Raw genomic sequence first — 25,451 nt, 5'->3', positions numbered from 1 at the left:
AAAATGATTTGGTATCTTTTAAAGAAGTTCTGTCAGTATTCTAGGCTTTTTCTGAGCCTCATTTTAACTACTGATGCTAGGACACATTTCTACCTTTAGTGGAGTATTGCTTCCTTGCTCCAAGAGTAAAATTCAACCTTTTGAAGCTGTGAAGGAATTTCTGAAAGGGAGAAGTAGCAGACAAAAGAGCAGGGGCTCATCAGGAAGAAAATAGGAGCCAACAGGAATAATAGATTGGGTAATTGAGGGTTTGCATTAGCTGTCTGGGTCTAAGGAAAAGGCTTGGCAGTATATTGAGAAATTTTGGTTGTTTTTCAATTGCACTTGTGTTATATTGTTATAGTTACAATTCAAGGTAGCAGGTCATTGAGTTAACAGATCATAAACGCTTTCTGGGTTTAGTGTTGTTTTGTTTTGTGGTTTTGGTTGTGGATTGTTGTTGTGCATTTTCTTGTTGTTTTGGGGGTTTTTTTAAAGATTTTGAGTTGTTCTGTGTTAGATTTGTAATATTAAGACACAAAGACACACAGATGTGTAAGTGAATGCGGAGCAAGTTCTTACCTCTACGTAAGAATCTGAACGTGTTTTTCACAAACTCTTTCCATCTTCTGTACTCTTTATTTTATTTTTCCTTTGTGCTTTTTGTTTGATTTGGTTTTTGGGTGTTGGGGTTTTTTTTTTTTTGCACCTCTCCTCTATCCAGGTTCTATGGGGATTTTAACATTTTGGGGTTTTTTCTGATTTGTTTATTTCTGGTATGGCATTCCTTAAACATTGGGGGGCAGCCATGATGTATAAAGTAAATATTAAATAACTTACCTGGGAGGAAGCTGCGTTTGTAAATTGTATTAAAGTGTGAGCTGTAATGGAATGGTAAGATTAATCCTTGGAAACACTTTTTACCTTGAAGTTTTGCCTTCTGCAAGACCAGTTTGGTCTCGAAAGTTTTCTTTGTCAAACTTTCCACCTCCTGTCTTTCTCTGAGACACAGGAGTGTAAGCACAGGATGCACTGTATGTGAGGAAGCTGATGTCAGTATCTTCCATTAATGTCACATACATTCAGAGTACTGAGAGGTAAAGGGCCCATCATGTCTCCACGCTTATGATTAAATCTAAAAAGTCTCTGTCCTTGAGTGCTTTTACACAAATACCTCTGTGGGATGGCCTGTTTATGGGTAAGAACTTCATCTTTATGTTTGTCAGGAGTGGCAAAGACAACCAACTGCATGGTAGAGCACTGAAAAAGTGTAGCCAGCAAGCCAAAGGAAGTGACTGTTCTCTCTGTTCATCCCTTGTGAGACTGTACCTGGAGCACTGTGTGCACTCTCGGTGTCTCCAGTTCAAGAAAAACAGTGATGCACTGGCCTGAGTCCAGCAGAGGTGGACTGAGAGAACTGGGTTTGTCCAGCCTTGAGAAGGGAAGCCAAGGTGAGATTTAGCGGTCTTCAGCTACTTAATGGAAGTGTACAGAGCAGATGGAGCCAAGCTCTTCCATCTAGGCACACAGTGAAAAGACAAGAGGGCACATGGATAAGATGCAACATGAGAAAAAGCCAATTACAGACAAAAAAAAAAAAACTGCTGCTGATTGCACAGAGGGAGTGTGGAGAACATCCTCAGAGATGCTCAGAATGGGACTGCACGAGGCACTGAGCTGCCAGGTCTATTTTGACCTGCTTGGACCAAGAGTTTGGACTAGGTGACCTCCAGAGGCTCTTTCTAACCCACATGATTCTGTGGTGTTAGTAGCAACACTCTGCATGTGATCTGCAGGGCAGTACAGTTTGAGTACTATGTAGGAAGAAAACTTAGGCGTAACAGTACCAGGCTTAAAAAGAGTTAATTTAACGCTGGGTTTGATCTAAATTTTTTATTCCTTTAACTTGTGAGCCCTTTGGGCACCAAATATGTTTTTAAAGGACTACTTGCTAATCTGAACAAATAATTTTAAAAACAATATATACTAATGTCTTACAGTAATGGTATCTGCTTTACCACAGCAACAAAAACAATCAAGCTTGAAAGCTTCCCTAGGCTAATGTGTTTATCAGTTGATGCTGTTGTGAGCATTTGTGGTACGTGATGGAGCAGCCACCAGCTCAGAAGACAAACTTTTATCTGGCATAGCTTTCTTTCCATAAGGCTGCTCAATACACATAGCATGTATAGGCAGGGACATCTCGAGTGCTTTTTATGTCTGTGTGCATCTCTGCAGTGGTTTGATAATAGGGGGGAAAATTAATGCTAGGTAACGATGCCTGACAGCTAGCAAATCTAATCTAGGCTAAATTCTATTGGATTTATGTATTAGTATTCATGGACTTGCATATTGTGTGTCATCAATCTCTGTAGTGTTGTAATTCAACCATATTAATGAAGTATATTGACACCTTGTCACTGTTCAAGTGGCCACGTGATCTAGTGGATTAATGTTGGATATTTTACATGTTGACAGATTCTACTACAGTTCACTTAGCTTTCATATCGCAGAGATACGAAAAATGTGAAGGCTGAAAATCTTTAGACATAAAAGGGTTTATTTTGTACATTTTAGAGAATCCATGTGGAAGAGCACTTGATGATCTCAGAAGATAGTAGTAGTAGACTCACTGAAGTCTAAAAAATATATCAGACTTATTTTCAAATACAACCCTTAGTTGTTATACTCAGAACTTTTGGTATAGGAAAGGGTAAAAAACATGTTCCTTTTTTCCAAATTTGTTGCAGTTCACACCATAGTTAGTTTGACTGTCCATTTCCTCTGCTGCTCTCTTTGCATCCCATGCATTTTCTTTCTTTCTTTTATTTTTCTTTGCGTGGCATGAATATCTGATTTTTAGTTAGCTCCTCTCACACCAAATATCTCTAAGTGCCAGCACCATTTCTCAGGAAGAGAACAGTGATCAGTTTTTTACTACATAGTAAAAGCCAATACACGTTATTCATCTGATTTTCTTAAAGCCAGATTGCTTTCCTGTAATGTGCTGAGTGTTTTCTAAAGCAATTTAAAGGACAGTGCTTTGTGCTTACAGTGCATGTCTCTTTGAAGTTGCTTTTCAAGATTTCATTCAACATATATTAGATTCACTTACTTGTAGTTCATTGCTATAGAAATGTCCTCACAAAGAAAGTGATTACCAGGATTTCTACAACCTTCTAATAGGCTACACCTTACTTTCTAGGTTTATATGTGTGTTGATACACAGGTTTGTATGCGTGCAAGCCACTGTGAAACTGAATAGATAAGGTGATAAGGAAAGATTGGGGTTTCCTTTAGAACCCCAACTGGTTCTTCTGGAAGAAAGCTGTAAAGATCATCTGCAAAATGCCTTTGTCTGTGACAACGAGCAAAATTGTAGCCAATAAAGAAGTGTTTTAAATATAGTTCTTGGCCTACTTCTGGCACTGAAAGGGGCAAGATAATTGAATAAATACTGGCATTGCTATGGATCATCCACTTTAGGAGAAGAATTCCAAAATTATTTTACTGCGAGGGGAAAATGTGAAAGTTGGCATCATGTTTTTGTTGGGGTTTGTTTGTTTGTTTGTTTTCTGCAAAGGGCTCACAGATCCCAACATATTTTCAGATTGTGGGTGATTTTCTTCCAGTTGTGACCTTACTCTTGTTCTAGTTATTTCCTTACATAGTTTACCCTTGTTGGTTTAGGGTTTTTTTATTATTTACTTAATTTAGACTTGCATTTTTAAAATCATTTTACCACGGCAGTTCTTTTGAAGGGCTTTATTTAGTTCTGAGTAAAGCTGCACGACACAGTATCTTTATCTTTTGGAAGACTGTGGTGAATCACAAGTTATTTTTCACAAAAGTATCTGTGTGTAAGATTCTGCACATCCCTCCCTGTTTTTTCAAGGGTTTCAGCAAAAATTTGATGTCAGTGTTGAGCTCATCTCTTTTGAGTAAAAAAATACTACAAATCATATGTCATCAAATTTTATGCTACTATACCATATATAGGCGGGATTTGAAGAAAGAGTGAGTGACTCATTGCCTTTGATTTGGAAATACCAACTAATCTGGAATTTCTGGTAGTTGTCAGTTCTGTGTTGTACCATATTTCAGTGATCAAGGGAAGTGATTTCCATTTGTGTGGCATTATTGGGCCCACACCTGAGCTACTGCACCCAGTTTGGGGCTTCACAATTTGAGGGGTGCTAAAGAATTGGAAAGGTCCCAGCAAAGGACTGTCAAGATAATCAGGACCCTGCAGCACATGATGGGCAAAGAGGTTGAAGGTGCTGGGATTGTTCAGTCTGGTGAAGAGAAGGCTAAGAGGGTGTTATAGTGAAGTCTACAACTACTTGAAGAACTGCAGAAATGGCAGGGCAAAGCTGGCTTTGAGTGACAACTCTTGGAACAAAGAGTGATGGCCAGGAATTGTTGCTTGGAAGTCTCAGGTCAAACATGAGGGAAAACGTGTCCACTGGGAGGGTAGTGCAGCAGGTACAGGTATCCCAGAGAAGTCATAGGACCTCTGCCCCTGAAGGTTTTGAAGACTTTGCCTGATGAAGGCACAGCTGTCCTGACCTGGTGTTAGCAGGATCCTCACTACGAGTCCAGGTTGGGCCCAGTGTCCATCAGAGGTCATTTTCCACCAGCTTTCTTGTGATCTAGTGAAAATATGAAGGCGGCACCATTATAGGTTTTATTTCATTGAAGGTAGGAAATGTGAGGCTATTTCAGAAAATGAAAAGCTGCATCAGCTTGATTTTGCTTTTACTTCTATTATCATTTTAACCCTATGAGGAATCATAAAGTATTTAGTGATAGTAATATTGCAGGTGTAACTATTTTACAGGAACTTTCTTGAGGGTTCATTGGGTGTGTATGTCGTGGTACAGAAGAGATTGAGGCATCTCTTTTCAGACTGCAGAAATCACATGGTATTAGTGACACGTCTGTTTGTAAGAAAATGCACAAATAGGGAATTTTGGAAAGAAAGTGTTTAAAATGTAGGTAGCTCCCTGTCGTTGAGTTTGTGTTGCTGGTGTTTAAAATACCACCATAGTTTCTGTGTGTGCTGTACAAACAACAAAGCAGGTAGAGATAAAAAGGTAGGAAGCATTTGAATTAACCATGTACCTATGGTAATACAAAGTTAAATGTAAAAATAACAACAATTTTTTGGAAATTTTTTTTAAAAGAGTGTCAAGGTCACGATGGAAGGGACCTGTAGTAGAGTTTGTGCCTATCAGCAGGACTTGAAGACTGATGCTGGAAGCCACTTTTGATGTTTGTCATTTCAGGAATCTGCCTTTCTGGGGAACGTGTAGTTCCTGTCTTGTTCTACTTCTTTCCCACAGGGGTAAAACTGTTCTTGTTTTGGTACAGAGAATGTTACCTAAGCCTTTCTGAGGGGCTTGCTTGTTTAACTCAATGAAGGATTTGAGTTTTCTTCTTTTCTTTTTCTGGAGAAGCCATAGGCTGGTTCAGTTATAAGTTCAGTTCTACTCATTTGTATGTACAAATTTCATAAGTGTCTAACTTTTATAGTTCTGCTATAGCTTTCATAAACAAAGTGTCATTAGAATTAAATACTTCTGTACAGAAATGTAACATAAGGGATGGAACTAGGCTTTTTTTCCTGGAAGACATTTCTGTAAGTGTGTAAGCAGGTTAACCATATAATAGAGACAATGAATCACAGGAATGCATGAGAACATAACAAGAGATTCCTTTTTAGGGCTCCTTTTTTTGTGCTACTGGAAGTCAGTTCACGGCAGAAATGGTGCACATGTTTTTCTGGCTGGAAATAAAGAATTCAGTCTTGGGCAACACTTCACATAATGTAATTTTTTTTTTAAGTGTAAAATACAGCATTATATATTAGGGATATATATTTCTTTGAGCATTTTCTAGCATGTGCCCAGTTACAGGCTTCCAGGAGTGGGATACTTAAGTGTCACTGGTCAAGTTAGTGTTGTTTTGACCTCTTTTGGAGTCACACATACAAATTTGATTGGTCTAGGGAAGCAAATATGATGTTCTGTAGGGAAATATGGCTTTTCATCCAGATCATAAGGAAAGAGTTACAAAGATGAACTATATGGTATTATTTTACTTCAAGAACATAAAATTTCTGGAAATATTGATGGAAGCATATTCACAGCAGCGTTGATGTAATGCTTTCCTTTTCCATCTTCATCAGGGAAAGCGTAGCTTGTGAATTTATTACACCCACTTTAAAGCACATAAGAATATTTACCTAATTTTTTATGCACTGTTGCTTAAATAGAAGGCAAATCGTTACGTTTTTATGTGTTGCAGGCAATTGGTTCTTTATTCCCCCTAATCAGTCTCCAAAACAAGGACAGCTTTGTTTGCTGTATGACTTCAGTCCCTTGCCTTTAATATGTATCTGGTTTTGCTGGATTTACTACAGCACTGAACACACAATGGCTTTGCAGGAGCACACCTCTTCCTCTTTTTTAATCTTTACTACTTGGCTACACACTGCTCTGATAGCTTTGTTCATCTGTTCTTGGTTTCACTGTAGTGCCAACATTGTAAAAATGACTGTTGTGTTCAGTGGCTGAAACCACTGTGGGCTCGTTGCTCATTGCCAGATCAGGTCTTTATGTAGAATTGTCATGAAACTGCTTTTGAGGAAGCAGCAAGTTTAGTCAACAGATCTCTCAGTTTTATAAACAGAAATGGTACCCTTTGTAGGTTTCAAAATGCAGATATATCAAGTGTATTTTACTGTCATTTTAATAATTATTCATTCTAAGAATAACATATTAGAGTGCTAATTAAAAAAATGCTGTATCTTGAAATTCTTAGAGTGCATATAATAATGAAATAATTATGTAATTAACACTAAACAGAATTCATGCAGCAGATAATAGATAATTTAACTGTTATTTTTATAATATAACCGAGTACCCAGTTGACCTGGTGTTTTTTTACGTAATCATAGTTGATTGAAAAGTGCTCCTGTAGTAACATTGCTGTAATCTTTTCTCTCACTTCATATATGAGAGGCACTGGCACAGGTTGCCCAGAGAAGTTGTGGATGCTTCATCCTTGGAAGTGTTCAAGGCCAGGTTGGATGGGGCTCTGACCTACCTGGTCTAGTGGGAGGTGACCCTGTCTGTGGCAGGGGAGTTGTAACTAGATGATCTTTATGGTCTTTTTAACCATCCTGTGATTCTGTATCACACTTCCATATATGTGGAACAAGAAAATATGTTCACATCTGTGAACAAGAAAATAAGACCAATACAAATGAATCTTATTATGAAAAGTTTCTTTAAACTTCATGTAATTTAAATCAGTGAATATGGTTTTTCCCTTAAAAGTTAATTCCTCTTTGTATATATAAAATAAGGCTTAGGAACCATTTGAATTAAAACATTTACTGAAATAATTAGTGAATCTGTTTGGGTGTAATACATAACATCGAACCGTTTTTCCAAAGAAATACATGTAATTTATGCACATTTTAGTCATCTCAAGTCATTAATGATATCTGCTAATTCAGAAAAACTTCTATACAGACTTGTTCTCATGCAGCACTCCTACTTAATCTATACAAAAATTGGTCAATCCTTTAAATCTTGTTTGAATCCCATCTGTACTTGAGAGCTTACAGACATTTAGAATGCAAGTTTCACTGAAAATTAAGCTTGAAATATTTTAAATATTTTAAATTCTTGGTAGAATTTTTGAATTTAAGAAAAACATCTTCAGATAGTGCTTGTGGTTCAGCATAAATCACAGAACAAGCAAAGTCATAATTCAATTTATGCAAAAAATCTGGAAATATGCTTCTAAAAGTACTTACTTTAACAATGCTCTCAAGTCTTCATTCTTAACCGTTGTTGTCTTTAGTCTCTTTGAAAAATTCATGAGGTATGTCCAACTTCTGTTCTGAAAAATGAAAATGCCTTCCAAAACAGTTCTGTCTCTGTACACAGTCTGTACTCATCTAACATCCTGCCAATAGTCCAGAAATAGGCTCTAACTGTGTCTGCCGTAATTCAGGCTGGTTACACAGGGAATATAATAAGCATCAGCTGTATTTTCAAATATTTTCTGTTTGCATGGGAGCCTGTATTCTGTTCTGGTTTGTGCAATCAACAAAACTCAAGATTAATTGCAGCTGAGCTGCAATTTCTATTAATTCACTGATCCAAAGAGAACCTTCTTTGACTCTTAAATGGTGGGTTTGTTGTTTTGTGAATCTAGAAATGTACGTCACGGTGATATGATAAATAATCCTGGTGCAATATCAACCTTCTATACTGCTTTTCATTTTTAGGATGGCAAACTCGTGTCCTCCCATAGCAGTAGGACATTGGCAAAACCCCTGGCTTTTGGTTGTGCGGTTTTCGGTTGAGACAGTCTATGTCCTGTGCAAATCTTGTCTAAAATATTTCATTTTCAAAAGTGAGATTCATGGTTTGTGATCCATAGATTCCTATTCTTTCTGTACCATCCAGAGTCTTCTGCTGAGTTCGTACATCATGATCTTGGGCAATCTTCCCACAAATCAGCTTCAAACACTTCTCTTGGAGCTTTTCTGCACGTATTGATATTTTTATTAAATTGTACATGAACATGGGTTTGAGCTATAGGCAATGGAAATTTGCAAAAGTAAAGATGTGTAAGAAAACCTTGATGCACACCCTAAATAATAGGATGGGAATGAGAATTATAGTGTTTTAAAGGGGGGCATGTTTTTAATATGTAGTGTATATATATATCTATATATTCCTAATAATTTCCATACAGGCATGGAATAAACCCCTTCTACATCAAAAAGTCCAATATCTTTTGCAGTTCAAAAGTAAAAATAATTCCTCATAAATCAGTTAAATTGATGACACAATCAGTTAATTGACAACACAAAGCTGGAGGAGTGGCCGATACCCCAGAAGGAGACCCTTCAGAAGGACCTCGACAGGCTGGAGAGATGGGCAGAGAAGAACTCTGAAATTCAACAAAGGGAAGTGCAGGGCCCTGCAGCTGGGAAAGAACAGCCCCAGATACCAGGACAGGCTGAGGCCTGACCTGCTGGGAAGCAGCTCTGTGGAGAAGGACCTGGGGGTCCTGGTGGACAACAAGCTGTCCAGGAGCCAGCAGTGTGTCCTGGGGACCAAGAAAGCCAATGGGATCCTGGGCTGCATTAGGAAGAGCATTGCCAGCAGGTCAGGGAGGTGATCCTGCCCCTCTGCTCAGCCCTGGTGAAGATCACCTGGAGTGCTGTGTCCAGCTCTGGGCTCCTCAGCACAACAGAGACATGGAACTCCTGGAGCAGGGTCCAGCAGAGGGTGACAAAGATGATCAAGGGACTGGAGCACCTCACTAATGAGGAAAGGCTGAGGGATTTGGGCCTGTTCAGATTTGAGAAGAGATGGCTGAGAAGGGACCTCATTCATGTCTGTAAGAATCTGAGGGGAGGCGTCAGAGGATGGACCAGGCTCTGCTTGGTGGTGCCCAGGAATAGGACAAGAGGAACAGGTCGAAAAGGATGCCCAGGAAGTTCCAACTGAATATGAGGAAAAACTTCTTTCCTGTGCAGTGACCGAGCACTGGAACAGGTTGCCCAGAGAGGATATGCACTCTCCCTCACTGGAGATACTCCAGAACCATCTGGACACAATCCTGTGCCATGTGCTCTGGGATGATCCTGCTTCAGCAGGGAGGTTGGACCAGAAGACCCACTGTGGTTCCTTCCAATCTGACCCATTCTGTACTTCTGTGAAAATTACAGGAGATAAACAAGAATGTATACCTGTAATCAAAATCGTTTTTGATCTAGGCTGCTTCATAATCAATAGCTTAAGAAAATACAAAATAACTGCCCAAGGGCTGATACCAGTTGCTTCAAGTTGTATCAGTCTTTGTACCTAGAAGGTCTTACCTCCATCAGTTACGCACTGGTGATTGTAAGGACAGTTCACTAAAATCAACATACATATTACAATCCTCCTACCACCTAACTGGTCTTCAAACTGAAAAAATAAGTATGGAAAAAATGGTAAACCCAAAGACCAGTGACAAACTATCACAATCTTTACTACAGTTGTAGAAACCAAAAACTGATCTCCATGGAAATTTTCATTCTAACATCTGCATCAGCAAATACTTTTGAATAATACATGAAGTATGTAGAAGTTGAGAGATCTCCACAGTATGTCATTATGTGGGAGAGTGTGGGAGAATGGAAATACTTTGAGAAGGAAGTTTAAAATATATGTCAGTATGTCAATTGCTCATGAGAATTAAATAGTTTACGTCGTGTTAGCACATATTAACTTGTTCAGATGAAAAGGTATCTGCCTTGCTTGAGTGCAAGTCAGTGGGTTTGGTCCAGTTGTACACACAGCCAAGTAATGGCTGTTTTCCAGGGTAAGGATTGCTTCAGAAGAGGAAAAAATATAAAGATTTGTAATCTTTCCAAGTAAAGAAAATCTTTGGAGAAAAAAGAAGAAATGTTAAGAGAAACAATTGGGTCTATTTGATATGAAGGCAGGTGGAAATACTTGTGTTTGGAAGCTATCTTATAAAATATATCATGGCTAACATATACAGTAGAATATTGGAGCTTTTTAGCTTCCCAGTAAAGAGAAGTATTTAAATTTAAATAAGTCAAAGACCTGAAAGTCCTGAGGAGACCTATGAACTCAATTCTGTTTCTTAAAGGCTTTCCACATTTTATCTGTTGTTTGAGTTCTACCATCTCTACCATCACTTGTCTTCCAGTATATTACTTACTTTAACAGAATGAAAGAAGTTGGGTACAAGCAATAAATAATTGTCTATACAATTACATTTAAGGTAAAAATCCACTCAATAGAAACTTGAATTAACATGTTTTATATTAATTAAATTTTGTCTTTAATACTGCATTGAATTTCCTCCTAATTCTATGTTTTAAAACTACTACATGCATAACCAGTAACTTTAAGTATTTGACTGAAACAACTGTAATTTTCCCCACTTCACAGTAATGGAATGGAAGATGTATGGCTTTAAAACACATCTATCACTTAACTATGTAGAAGATAGAAGGATGAGAATATTATATCACATTTAACTAAGCAGTGCAAGATGCTTGAATTTTCTTAGGGTTGTAGCCTAGCAATTTGGGGGGTTTAAAGTGCCAAAGGCTTTAGGAGAGAGACCTGTTTTAAACAGCTCTATGTGTAACTGCAGTCTGAGCACTCTGAAACACCACTTTATGGCAGGGCATTTTCCAGCTACAAGTCATTTATTTTCATGATGACACTTATCAGGGACAGTCTACTCACACTGAATATATTGTATGTACTTGATTTCCTAATAGGAATTCAACCAACAAATAGACACAGTGACAGTAAGTAAATTGGCAATGTAAATAAAAATTCTGTGATCTATGGTTGGTTAACTTAAAATCCATGACAGAGGTTTTTATTGGAGGTTGTTTTTTAAGATCGCGTCATATATGAGTAAGATTTATGGTGTATTTCTCAGATGGGGGGGTGGGGTTTGTTCTGTGTATTTATTTTGCCTAAAATATTCAGTGGTCAATTTTTTTTCTGTTTTTGAAGTTGCTGTAGAAGGAAAAGCCCAATTGCAAATGAGACTGGTGCTAAAAAGTAATGTTTTGTTCTTTCAGAATGTCTTAGCGTTTGTTAAGGCACTTAGATGAGGGTTTATTTTTAATGCCTTACATAATTGAGAAATTACTTCGAAGATATATTCCAAGTTCCCCAGAAAGTTAGTAGCAGAGTCAGCAACATAAAACCCAAGCTTCTTGATTTCTTTTGGTTTCTCAGAAGACTAAATAAATAAAGACAGATTAAAAATATATATTGTTTTATCTACTGTGACAGGACCAGTTATTGTTGATTTCCTAATGTCTGTCACTTTTAACATTGCCTGTGATGTAGTGACAATGAACAATTGCAGATCTTAGTGAAAATATTGCCTCAGTTTATAGCATTACAGATAGGGAAAATGACTTATGAATACCTACTTTGCCTGAGCGAGGTAGACTTTTTCCTATGCCAAATCAAATTAGTATTTGAATCCAAGCTGCAACCACAAAAATGTTTATTACACCATGTATGTGTTACACATCACTGTTTTCAGGTCTGTACAGGTTATCATTGCTGTATCCTCTCTTGTCCTCGTAGTTCTGTTTGAAAAGCTGTGCCAGACTGGAGCCTGTGTTTCCAGCACAGGGCTGGACAAGTGGGGCTGACGTGTTTGGAAAGAAGCTTTTCATCTCAGGTGTTGTAGTTTTACAAGAACCAATATTCTCCTTGTGCAGCAGAGTGATAGGGCACCCACCATCACCTCTCAAAAGCTTATCTGTTTGGGGGGAAAACCAGTAAAGAAACTAGAGTTCCCTGGAACTGTAGGATGCTAACATCTAGGACTGTTAGATGCCACTTACCATCTGTGCAGTGTGTGGGTGAGTATCACAGCTTTGCATCTCCTCCCCCTTCCCCCTCAGTAGGGCTGAGATGATTGAACAGCTCCTGGCTGCTGAAGGGAGTGGGAAAGCCCTGTTTCTTCATTCCAAGTTACTTATTCTGCAGTCCTGCTCCTTCATTTGCGTTGGGTTTGATGGTTTTTTTTACCTTTGGACGGATTTGATTTAACTGAAGTTGGGAAAAAAGGTGAACAGAGGACTTACACCATAAGTCTCCTAGTCTTTGCTGTCTTGTTGATTGGCTTGCTTCCTTTTTTAAATGCACCTTATTTAGAAACCTTCTAGGGTTACTTGTTAAGGGGAAAGTGCAAACAAGCATAGTTTAAATCTATTTAGTTGGGAATTTTGATATTTTCTTTAGAGGAATATCTGTATGCTGTGTGTTATTCTAGAATCTGAGATAATCCAGTGTGGAATGCTTAGCAAAGAAAAGAGATTTTCACTTCTTGTAAGGGCTACCAACGACTCTATTTAACACAGAAATGCAGTCTGGGGTTGGAGTAGGAACTGTAGGAGCACGTCTTGTAAATAGCTGTGAATGCTATCTCAATTCTTTCCTAAATAGCTCATAGGCATTGTTCTGTTTTTCTTTTTTCATTAAATAATAAGCAAGCTAACTGGAGAAAGGGCATGCACAAGGTAACATTGACAATGGAGTGAGAGAGCCTCAAATCTTATCAAAGCTTCTATCCTTATCTGTGTTCCTGTCTATTTGGTAGGACTGGTGAGCAACTAAATATCAATTAAAGATTGAAAATTCCATTCTGGAAATTTTCTGGACTTAGAAGGCTTTTTGCCCCCAATTTCCTGGTTTTGGTATGTCTTATTTTGTTGGAGTGGTCTGCCTGTATGACTAACTCCTCTTAAGAGTACTGCCGTGCTTTACTGAGGGTGCCCTTTCAGCTGGGATCTGCTCCTTTTGTGTAATCATCCCTTCCCTCCTCCATCTCATAGACAAAAGAAGAGTTTACTTATCTGGGGGGAATTCCAATCAATTTAATTTATCATCCGTTAACAAAGGCAAAACATCCCTTGCCTCCCCCTTCCTGGTCTCCATCCCACTGGCCACATGTAGCACTTGGTGCCTTTGGGAAGGCCATGGGCAGACAGGAGATGGAGTTGGCTCAGAGCAGCAGCCCCACTGGAGCTGTACCTGTTCCCTGCTGGTGCTGCTGCTCTGTTCCAGCCTCTGTCCTTTCCTCCTGCTCCAGTCTGCTCCTTTTTTCTTCTGGCTCTTCACTCTTCCCACTCTGGCCTTGTTCCTTTTATTTTCTCCTGTGTTTTTTGTAGTTTTTTTTTCTGTTTACTGCCCTCTTTAAATATGTTTTCACTGAGACTCTCTGAAGTCCTCTGGCTGAGTGGCACCACACATGTGGCTGATGGGTCTCAGCTGTGTCCTGTGCTGGGTCCATTCCTGAGCCAGCTGTGTCTGGCACAGGGAACCCCCTCATCTGTTCCCACTGAGGGCACCCTGCAGCCCCTTGCTATGTGGGGAATAACACCTTGCCAGTTATGCCTAATACACCCCCACACACACCCCACCACTCTCTTATGAATTTGTATAATTTGCTCCTCTTTCTCATTTTGGTCTTTGCCAGTCTCGCTTTTTCATTCCTGTCCGAAGAAGACTTGGTTATTTGCTGATGTCAGGTAATGTTGGGTAAATGGATTGCATGGGAAATATATCTGGAATTCAGTGCAGGGGACTCTTTTGTTCATTGCTTATCCCTGTCTCTTACAGCACAAGAGAAACCTCTGCCTTGGTTCTGTTGTATTTAGTAATTTTCGAGGAATTATGGGCTGTACACTAACAGTCAAAGCTATTCACAGCTTCAGGGCATGCTCATCTGAGTTGCAAATGCTGATCTGAGGACTGAGGGCATTTACATGTGCCAAGATATGCAATGATCTTTGGAGGAAAAAATACTTTTTAGTATCTATTCTGGGATTTTTTTAATAAAAATATTTTACATTTTGAAACGTTTTTCTTTTTCGCTCTCCCACGTACTAAAGGTAAAATTGGTTTTTTAAATGTTATAAAACCTCATAGGGAGAGATGGTCTCTGTATAAAATTGGGTATCTTCTGGGTTAGTGTTTAGAAATGTTATGTCGTAGAACAGAGCTTTAGAGCTGGTCATGCTGTGGTGACAGTTTGTTTGCTGATAGGAAGGCAGGTTCATATCCTGAATCCAATCTGTATCCTCATGTGACATTGCAGTAACTTCATTTCCCCTTGCTCTCAGCCCTGCTCTTCACTATCACTTTGCCTCTTGCAAACTGATTGCTGCATTTGCCCAAGAGACGTAGCTCCTCTTGAAGAATCTATCCAGAATATCGTGTCAGGTGAAGAGGATTCTGCAATCCTTTGTTTTTCTGAATTTGTGATTACTCTTCTGAGTAAGAAGCCTTGGACCTTCAGTTCCAGTACATGCTTTGTTTCTGCAGTATAAGGGCTGTGTTCATGATCCGCTGGCCCAAAACAGAAATTAATTACAATTAGTTTAGTTCTGAAATCACTGTAACCATAAACTGGAACTGATAAATATGAGGGCACTGGTTTTATTGGGATAATGCCGATTTCAGGATTTGCTTCGTATGTCTCAGAAGATTCTGTCCTCCTTCTGGATGAGTTGCCACAAAATTTCTGAGTTGTGCATCACCCCATACTTGCCCCACTTATGTTTTGTAGATGCTTGGTGGCACTTCTGCACAGTTTTATTTTGCCCTTCCTGTAACTAATGAGGGGAGAGTAGGAGTTCCTTACCTCGCCAAGTAGACTAGATTCTGACTTTGTATTCCTACAGATTGAACTTTCCACTGCAGTTGTCTGGGGCTGTGAGAGCTTAAGGAATCTTGTTCCTTTCCTAGTTGGATGGACCCTGCCGGGCAGCAGGCAGTCTTGTTATGTTAATATAAGTTAATTGGTGTTCTCTTTGATGTTTTCTTAAAAGTTGAACCAACTGAAGGACCCAATTCCCAACAAAGTTTAGAGATTTTAAGGACTACAATTACATAACACTTAATTTTCTTTGCAACGTGATATGTGTTGTTACTTGTTTGTGTAACTGGTGATCTTGGTAGCTGTCAGTTCTCTGAAGTGGCACAGGGAGGACAAAGGAGCTGTTTTGTTTGCATAGAGTAACTTATGTTGTTCCACCACTATTGAGATGTAAATTGTCATTTTCTTTTGGTCTGGAGGCTTTTGCACAAAGGCTGACCCAGAAAAGTGGTCTGAGGTCAGGTGGTTTGCTGTGGTTGTTGCAGCAATGGGGTTCATTCTATCAACGTGAACTGTTTCTGAAAAGGAGGACGTGTTCCAGGTGTCAGGGCTCAAGAAAGCTTGTTTAAACAAGCAAGCTCTGTTCTAGGCCTTGCTTAAGCCTTGCTGTCTGGGCAGGTCTCTGTTGGATCCTGTTGCAACTCTGTGACTCCTCAGATCTTGCAAGATGATAGAAAGCGAATTTCTTTTCCTTTTCATCCAATACTGTGCTGATAAATTATTTCAATGTCCAAGTCCATTCTCCAGCAGATTTTACCTACTCAAAGAGTGATCAAAGTTCAACTCAAAGATCAGTTACTACTGAAGGTTTTGTAACTTGCAGTATGAGGTCATTTTAGTGAAAATGTGTTATAGTAACGAGGGATATTTGTATACTAGAAGAGAAAGAAAATTTTTGAGCTTTTAAAATTAAAAAAATTGAAGCTTTTGTAAATTTTCTTGCAACTTTTTATGCTTATAAGTTATACTATGTGTAAATTATAGATTTGTATTTTAAAATCCTTTTCCAAACTAGAGACAATGAATCAGATTTCATTGCTATTAGCAGGCTACAGGTTTTACGTAATTTTTATCATGTGAATTTTATCAGTATTTTGGAAACTTGAAGATAAATTTGCAGTTTAAAAATGGCAAAACAAAGAAAATAGTCTGTAGGAGAAATGGTTTTTGCATTTCTGCAGTCAAATACGTACTTGCATACAGTAAGTTAAAGTTCAATGATTTCATTAAAATCCATGGGCCTTTGCAACTATCCTCAAAGTTTAATTTGGTGTATAACTTCTTACACTTTTAGTACATGTATTTTTTTCAAAAACTCTTAAAAATGGTTTATGACAGATGCTCACAGCACTTTTGTGTCTATGATTGTTCTTAATTTGGCACAAATCACTTGAATAATATTGTTTGGAGTAACAAAAGGTTTGAATGGATTCCAGTTTGTGATTTTTCCGTGGCATTTGGAAAACAAAAGAGGAAAGATGGTTTCATTTAATTTAATAAATTTTCAAGAGTGCTGAATAGTTCAAAGCTTTAGGCTGAGGTTCATTGCTAAAGGTTCAAAGTTGTAAAAAATATGTTGAGCTTTAATTTTTCTTTTTTCAGTTTAAGAATGCTATGATGCAGTTTACTCTGTTTTTAAATCTTACTTATCTAGGAATTACAAATAGGCTTTTCAGACTGACTGAATATGTGTAAAGAATAGGATATATATAAATTATATGAATTTCTCTGTGCTCTGAGGCCATTTTATTTCCCTAAGTAGTTCTTCATAAATGAAGATTTATGCAACAGGATGATTTAAGCAGCCAAGTCTTACTTCTCCATGTAAATGGAGACTGAGGTACTGCAGCTAATAAGAAAAAATAGGTGCAATAATACAGGTACATTTTAAAAGCATGTGGGTGTACAAATCCAAACATGTACAGTGTGCTTTTATTATCTGTCAAGACTAGTGAGCTCTAGCTTAGCACCAGTCCAGAAATGACCCTTTGGAGAGTATCAGCCCCATTTTCCTGGCGCTCCATTTCTGGGAGTGTGTATTAGCATAACCATGGCTTGTGTCTAGCTGAGCTAATAAACCCTCAAGAATCAGGGTCCCTCTGGCTTTCAAGTGACCTTACATGGAGCCAAGTCAAGTCCATCATGGTTTATTAATCCAGGTATTGACTGGCAGAGACTATACTGCATCATCTGCCCTGAAGCAGCATAGCTGTTATGCATATACTGCATTTAAGCTAATAAATTCTGCTAGACCTGAGCAGACTTCTAATACTGTTACAGATACATATTCAACCTGCATAAACAGCTCATGGATTTGCAAATCTGACTTCTTATGTCAAAGCCACAGGTTCATAATTCATCCCCTTTCTACAGTGGCGTGTACACCCCTCCCTGCCTCGGTTCCTCGTCTGCAGTATTCTGGACAAATAAGAACTGGTTGTGCAGCATGAGACACACTGATCAGGTTCTTTCACCAAAAGTGGTTTGTGAGGGGAGGGATGTCAGAGGCAGAAGTAGGATTTGCTTCCTTCTTCAAGAAAGGGTGGGGAGAACATCTTGTGCAACTCGCTGAGCTTCAGATCATTGTCAGGATGCAGACAATGCTGCATTCAGCCTGAGAGTCATGTTGTCGTGTAAAGAGAGAGCTCTGATTTTTGTTGTGCTGACAGGAAAGGTGGTCTAAAGAATCTGGGGAATGGGTCAGGGCCCCCTTAACTCAGCTGACTGATGTGTTACATTTTACATTTCCATGTATTCCATCATGGCAGTTACGTTCTTTATCCTAGACAAATATTTTACTTGTGAGGAAAGGAAATTTGGGGTTCTTTTAACAAAAGAACCCTGTTAACTCTTTCTTACAGTGCTCTTGTAAAGCTGTTTTGCAGAGAGGATGAAAATTATTATCATTAGTGGATATATGCTTTGATAATTTCATATATATGCAAGCTTATTGTTGCTCTTACACTTTTGAACAAGAAAAATGGGCAGATTTTATAAAGTTTTATTCTTATTCTAATTGATCATCATTTCAGATTTGGACACCAATGAAAGAAAGTAGATGTCATGCCAAGTGGGCAGGAGTGAGATAGTACAACTTAGTTGTTGGAAAAAATTTGTGTCAAACCTTTTAACACCTTAAAAAAGTTCATTCCATTTGAGAACAGTGTTTTACATTACATACTATGAGTGTAAGTACTTAAATAATCTTTGCTGTGTCTAGCAGGAGCAGCAATCCATTATCCCCAGCTGGCTACTACAAGGCTTTATAGATCCATGTCAGTCCCTCAAAATACCCTGTGACAGTGAAGGAAATTTTTGTGTATTACTGTGTGATTGTTGCCATTGGCATCACCTGGAAGTTCAGGGGCAGTGGGAAGTTCCCTCAGAACTTATTTTAAAAAGGCCACGCAGATGTACTGTTTCCATAATAATTTCTGATATAATCTCCCAAGTTCACAGATTGAATTAGATGACCAAAGTGTTTCTAACTCAGCTTTTGCTAAGTAAGAACTTTAGGTATTTTTTGTTTCTTGCTCATCAGCAGATAGTAAAGAAGGAAAATTAAATACTCTTTTCATAATGCTTTGGTGAAATTAAAGAAGAAAACTCTTCATATCTGTATTGGCGAAGAGAAATCATCATGTAAATATTGTGAGAAGTGTGTGAATACTTTGAAAGAAAATATTTTTCTGATGACCTGCAATTGTGATAGGATTCTAACCAATTAATAGGCAAAATTGTCACTGGGTGGGTTCTTTATGGGGATATGTTACCTCTGTCAACTTTTTCTGTTTTACAGAGAAAAGCATAAGTGACAGTTTGTAAAGATTAGCAGTCATTTCAGTCTGTTGTGCAATCTGAGACAAATTAAGCAAGTTACAACCTTATTCCTAGAGCTGTGACCTGAATGTTGCTGGAAACAAGTTTGAATTCAGTTGCACTGCTTTCATCACTAACATCTGATATTTGTAGAATGAAAGGGGGGATATATTTAAGGGCACTGGTTTCAGAGGCTTGGAGGAGTATTGCAACTGCACAAGCAGGAAAGGGAAAGTGTGCTCTTTAAAGCATTACAAAATTAATAGAGAGTATGTAAAAGTATTTTGTGGATATTTGGTAAATAGCAATAAGTGTAGTTAAAACTTTTTTGGTTCTTAGGGTGAAATCCTCAAAGTGCAGGTAAAGAATACATTCTGTAGTGAGTCTTTTGAACTAAGACATGCCCACCTTTTTTACGAAACTTGCTTTATAATTTTTCAGTTAAAAAAGAAAATGAAAAAAAATTCTATGACTTTTGGTAATAATTGTGAAAAGAAGCGTGGGCAGAAACTGGAACAAACCAAGACTAGCTCTTTTTGTATCCTGTATTACAATTGCTTAAAAATGTTTTTTTTGGTTCCTCACATTGTTCTGTCACTGAACCAGAAAACAAGTTTTGTTCAAGTAGTTGTTCTCCAGCGTTCAGACATCACTCCACTACAGGATTTCCTACTTGGACAGAATTGGTATCATCCTTACATTTGCTAGGTCATTATCTATTACTCAGAGTGCACTGTAGATGCTGTTAGTGCTGAGTTTTGTGTGCTCTGGAGGGAGCTTTCAGAACTCAGCTGTCCCTTAGAGCAGCATTTACTGCACCTTGCACTATTTTACCTGAGAAAAGTTGCAAAGTGACCTGTCCTGCATTGCCACAGGTTCCACAACTAAAACTCTGTCACTCACTGAGCTGTGTGGCACTGTGGAATTAGATTCCTCAGAGTAGACTGATATTTTAGATGCTGGTTTTGCCTGGGTTGTCTAGACTTGGGCAAAGGAGGTGATTTCTTTTCTAGCATCAGTGTGCAACTGGTTCTGCGTTGGTTATGCAGAGCCCCGCAATTGAAGACCAAAGAAACTTTGATCAAAGCAAACAAGTGCATTTTGTCTCCATGAGAAGCATCCCAGGCAATCATATCCCTTCCCTGAGTGCCTTTGGGCTGTTTCTGCCTGTTAGTGTTCAGCAGCTCAGTGTAATGGGCTATTTAACCCTTCCTCGAGTAGGAGTTCCAGACATTTTGTCTAGACTAGCTGCATCTGTTATGAATAGATTTCCTTTGTGTCTTCAAAATTCCGGAGTTTTTCCTGTAAAATTGATATTCTTTGATGATATAAAAAAATAAATTTCCCTGTCATTACGTTTAGGTAAAGGCTAAGTCACAGAAGAAAAGGCATTTCTAACAAACAAACAAAAAACCCCCCTTCAAATGTTAAGAATGATCAGCAAGAGAAATCACTTAATTTTTCAGGATCAGCTAGCATTCTTTTCTCAATAATGTTCCATTGCCTTTGAGGGCACTTACTTGATGTAATGTCATTACATTTTAGTACATGTGTACTAAAAACTCATTTAAAGGACTGCAAAGTCTATAACCTTTAGTTAATTTGATCAGCCTAAGTGAATTCTGGCCAAAAGATGTCAAAGTTTGGTGTAAAAATGTTGTGCCAACCTGAACATAACATTGATAATGATGCTTTTAGCACATTTTGAGATGATACATTACCTGCATTGCCCCATCCAAAGGCTGGAGAGAAACCATAAACACACATATATGTGTACACACTCCTGCAGCAAAAAGAACCCTCCAGAAATGAAAAAATGTACAAAAAACGAAACAAAGAACTCCACCCTGTGCGATTAACCTTTAAAAAGGAGAAACTCCAGTGATGTAAACTGAACAGGGTTCAGTTTAGAAAGCGGGGTTTAGCTTTCTAAAGCTTTTCGCTAGACTTCGAAGCAGTAAACACGCTGCTTTGTTACAGCTTGTGAGTTAAACAAAGAACTTCTGGCTTACGTGAGCAAACTGTTTAAATACATTCTGGTTGTGTCATGTGCAGTTCTCGGCGTGTGCAGTGCGGTGGATGCTGGTGTGTGGTCATCAGCTCCGAACGGCTCCTCGGGCGTAGAGGAGAGAATGGTCTCCCACACAGTCTGGATGAAAAGGTCTTAGCACTGGAAGTACTTTAATTATTTTCAAGTGGCGTCTTTTTTGTTGTTGTTCTGAGGTCTGAACTGTAATCATCGTTAATCAGCTCACTGGTATAAAACTGGCCAAACGTAAAGCTCTCTGCAGCTAAATAGATGCAGCCGCCTTTTGTGCTCAGCTGCTGAGTACGCAGAGATCAAAGTCGGAGCTGGGTTGCCACCTAGTGAGAAATCTGTAGGGACGCATGTCGACATGGAGTTGCATAAACAGGAAATTTAGAGAGAAAAAAGAAATATGACCTGACTTACAAGTTCATGTCTCACTTTAATTTCAGTTAAACATACTGTGAGTTAACATTTCCTGAGAATACTGTGAAATCTAGTGTTCTGATTTCTTTCCTCTTTGGGAGAAGGACAGCAGTGCTGTAAACTGTTGGGATTTGACATATTGTCAAACATTTTAAGCCAGTGCTGATGTTGAGGTGAGAATTGCTGCTGCAATCTGACCCATTTGTTTCTATTGCCGGGCTATCAACACTATTGTGCTCTTAGGTGTTTGTGCAGATTCCCAGGACTAGCCAGAACAAGTTTGGTTGAAAAACACCTCTAAAGGAAGAGAGGAAAAAGGATTGCTTGCAGTTGAGGTGGATCAATACCTTGATTGTGTCTATGGTGCAGTTGCACAAGCGGTTTCACCAGGGTGAAGGGAGAGATGGTGCAGGAGAGGAGAATGAGCTGACAGAGGAGGGAACAGCTTTTAATGGGGCTGCTACTTTTAAGTGTTTATTGGTGAGTTTTCACGACAGTAAAACACAATCTGTGTAACTTTATGAAATTATGACCTTCCAGTTATTTCAGTAAAGGCCACTGCGACCGTACAGCTGAGCATTTTGCCAGTTCAGTGCTCCAGCCAAGCACGTAGCATTCCTTTACCAAATACACACCATGTGTCTAATTGTTTCTCTGTGGGGGGGAGGTTTGTTTGTTTGTTTATTTTTAAAAAAAATTTCAGAGCATATTCTGACAGATCTGCTGCTGCACACACCCTTCCATTTCCCTCTGTTAAAGAATTCATTGCATTGCAGTGTTTAAGTTGTGGTTTGCAGTGTAAAAGCCTGTGGTCTATGATGCTCGGGAAGGCGTTGGGTTTCAGGCTGCTGTGCAGTGCTGCATAACAGGTGGGAACGTGGAATTTAATATAATAAGGTTATCAATAGTGCACCCACTTTCATAACTTGATTGATCACGACTTGAGAGTCAATGACTGTTTTCAATTTCCTTTCATTAATTATTGAAAACAGAATGTTAGGAGAAAAGTGTTTCAGATTTTACAGCAGAGGTTACAGAATGTCTTCAGCAGCAACTCCATTTCTCTTTGGAAATCCAAACTTGTGACATTTTTAAAATTAATTTATGGAGTTTGTAACCCTCCTTCTGATTATCGTGTCCCTTCTTGAGTTTGTGAAACACTTCTGAGACTGCTACTTTAGAGCAGAAAAAACTACTAACAGTATTTTGAAAGACAGATTTTCCATGTAATTAATTAAAAAGTAATGATCTAGGAAGTGTTACTTTAATTTTTCCATGTTTCCCCCATTTCTGTGTTCCCCTACCTCAATGAACCCGCTGTTGAGTATAAACCAAGAGGCCATGGAATGTGGAAAGTCTTAGATGAGAGATATCCAAGCTTTCTTCATGCTTGAAAAATAATGGATTTTTGCTTTCTTTGTGGTGGGTGCTTTGTAAAAAGTTGCTAAGAATTACCATTTAATTAAATGAAATTAAATTATTTGGGTTTAATTATCTGCAGTAGATAGATATTAATACTCTTTCAGGCATTCTTAAACATTTTTATTAGTTAGAGTTGATTCATTACCTAAAATACACCATCTTATTTATGAATCATTGCTTATTTGCATGCCAGTAAAAATAAGAAAATGAGTAAAAGGAGGGAGGGTTGCTTTCACGGACACAGCCATGCAAAGCAACTTACAATGTCTGTCAGATACACAATTCTGGACAAGTCCGGTGAATATATCACAAGTTGTGAGAGAAAAGTGGGGTTTTTTCACACCCAGTTTCATGTTCATTGTAGCTGACAGAGCATAAAGTGAGGTAGGAAACTTGCCTTGTAAGTCTCCCAACACACTCAGCTCCAGCTAAAAAGCCATTAACATGTTTATATTTATGTCCAAACACTGAGGAAGAATAGAGTACCAAATGGAAGTTATACAGGATCTAGCAAACATCTGTAAAGTCTGCTTCCACAAAATTAAGATTTCCATAGGTTTCTGCCTGGGGGAGCTCAGAAAGGGATTCTGGTTTATTGAGTATTAGCTGTAATTAGGTTGTTCGTTCTTCATGTCAACGTTTAGTTTCCAAATGCTACAGCAGCATTAAAACAAAGGATACTGGCGGGAGATGGATTATCTCGCATTGGCACTGCACTTATTGATTACCATGGTGTTTTTATCAAGGGCCATTCACAGCTATCTGCATTTGTTTCTTTTTGGTACATGTTTTAAGCATGTTTGCTAGGGTACAGATTGATTATGCAACAAAGGTTTGGTGACAATGGAGACACTTTGCAGGGAAAGGTGCGTACTTGTGTTTTGGCAGCAGCTCTGAATGCTGCATTTCCCAGCCTTATTTGCTTTCTCCTTCCATATTCCTTTCCTTTTTTTTTAACTATATATACATACTTGACTTGCTCACTGAGCCATTTCCCATGCTGAAACTGCATGACACTGAGCCAGTGGAGACAAAAATGAATGTCTTTTTTTTTTTACTGAGTTAACACTGAAATGGTTTGGTGTGTGGTGTGACAAGCTCCAGGCTGCTGCACAGTGGAACAGAGGGCAGGAATGTGTGTGGGATGAAGGGGGAAACAGTCAGCAGTTAAATCAGCTTGGCTACCGTGGAGCTTCAGCCACCCCAAAGTGTGTGGGAGGAGAGGCAGGAAAGCTTTTAGTGCTTGTTGAGGCAAAGCGTCATTAACTGGTCAGATGTATCTGTGTGATGAGGAGCCGCTCACATATCCCAGGAAGGCAGGTGGTGCCGTTTTAATTAAGAGAAAGGGGAGCACTCTCTTGTGGAAGAAAAAAAAAATTAAAAGACAAATCTTTTGGACAGAAACATTGCTGTGGTTCTGTAGTATAGGAGTTTCATTGCCAATGTCAATACAGGATGTTCCCACCTCCAGCTGCTCATTCCTGTTGCAGTGTGTTGGCTGCACTGAGAGCTTTTATGACTTCCTTGCTATATTATTAGGATAATTAAGCCTCAAAGTAATTTTCACTGAGCAGCAGGAATGAGCAAACAGAGAGGGGAGAGGGAAATTTTTTTAAGCTAGTATTGCCCAGGAAGTTCACCTGGTTTTGGAAGCGTGACCTCAGGTACAGTATGGTTGGTTAAACTGGAGTTTGCTGTCGTGCAGGATGTGCCGTGTGCTTGTTACAGGATGATGTGAGGCAGAGGTGTGTAGTGGTGTGCTTGGCTTGGAGGTAGTTGGGTCCTTTTTAGCCGCTTGAAGCACTGTGTCTAGTGCAGAAAATGAATCAGACCCGTATTAAATATAAATGGCAAGTTTTTGGTAATGGGAGGCTTCAAGGACAACTTCTGTGGGAAGAGGCTCCGGGACTGCCAGTTCCAGACAGCTCCAGTTGAGCCAAAGCTGAACTGATCAGCCTTGTGGTGCTTCTGTGAAAATACATTTAATGAAGGGTAGAAAGCACTGGAGTGAAGTGTAGGGAGTGTGGAACAAGGACAACACCAAGATCAGGGAAGGAGGAGGTTCAGCATGGCAGAGCAGGTATCCCCTGCAGCCCATGGGTGGCCCGTGCTGGAGCAGCAGCAAAGTGTGAGAAGGAAGGAGCAGCAGAGAGGACCCACTGTGGTGTACAGAGCATGACCCCCACATCCTGCACCACTCAGAGCTGGGGAGTAGAGGGGTCTGAAGTGAAGAATGAAGTTGAGCCTGGGAAAGGGGGATGGAAATTTATTGGTTTCATGTTTATCTTTTTGATTGTGTCTACCCAAATCAATAAGTATTTATTTTAATTGGCCAAAATTAAGTTATCTTCATCAAGTAAGTTTGTTTTTCCAACAATAGTAGCTGATAACAATCTCCCTGTCTTTATCTCAACCCTTGAGCTTTCTTGTTCTTGTTACTTGCATTTTCTAACCCCCTCCCCACCTGAGAGCAGAGGGTGAGCAGGAGCCCGGGTGGGAGTTTAACAGCTGGCAAAGTCTAATCCACAGG

The 25,451-nt window shown here is 39.0% G+C and overlaps 1 protein-coding gene across 10 annotated transcripts in view; it reads left to right on the top strand.

Moving 5' to 3' along the window:
* CASK (calcium/calmodulin dependent serine protein kinase) overlaps positions 1 to 25,451 on the top strand; it is a 200,651-nt gene that overhangs the window by 52,859 nt on the left and 122,341 nt on the right. The gene's annotated exons all lie outside the window — the stretch shown is intronic.

The sequence above is a fragment of the Neopelma chrysocephalum genome, unplaced genomic scaffold, assembly GCF_003984885.1.
Source record: "Neopelma chrysocephalum unplaced genomic scaffold, ASM398488v2 Primary Assembly neopelma1_76, whole genome shotgun sequence".
Taxonomy (NCBI): domain Eukaryota; kingdom Metazoa; phylum Chordata; class Aves; order Passeriformes; family Pipridae; genus Neopelma; species Neopelma chrysocephalum.
This window is presented reverse-complemented; position numbering and strand designations above follow the sequence as displayed.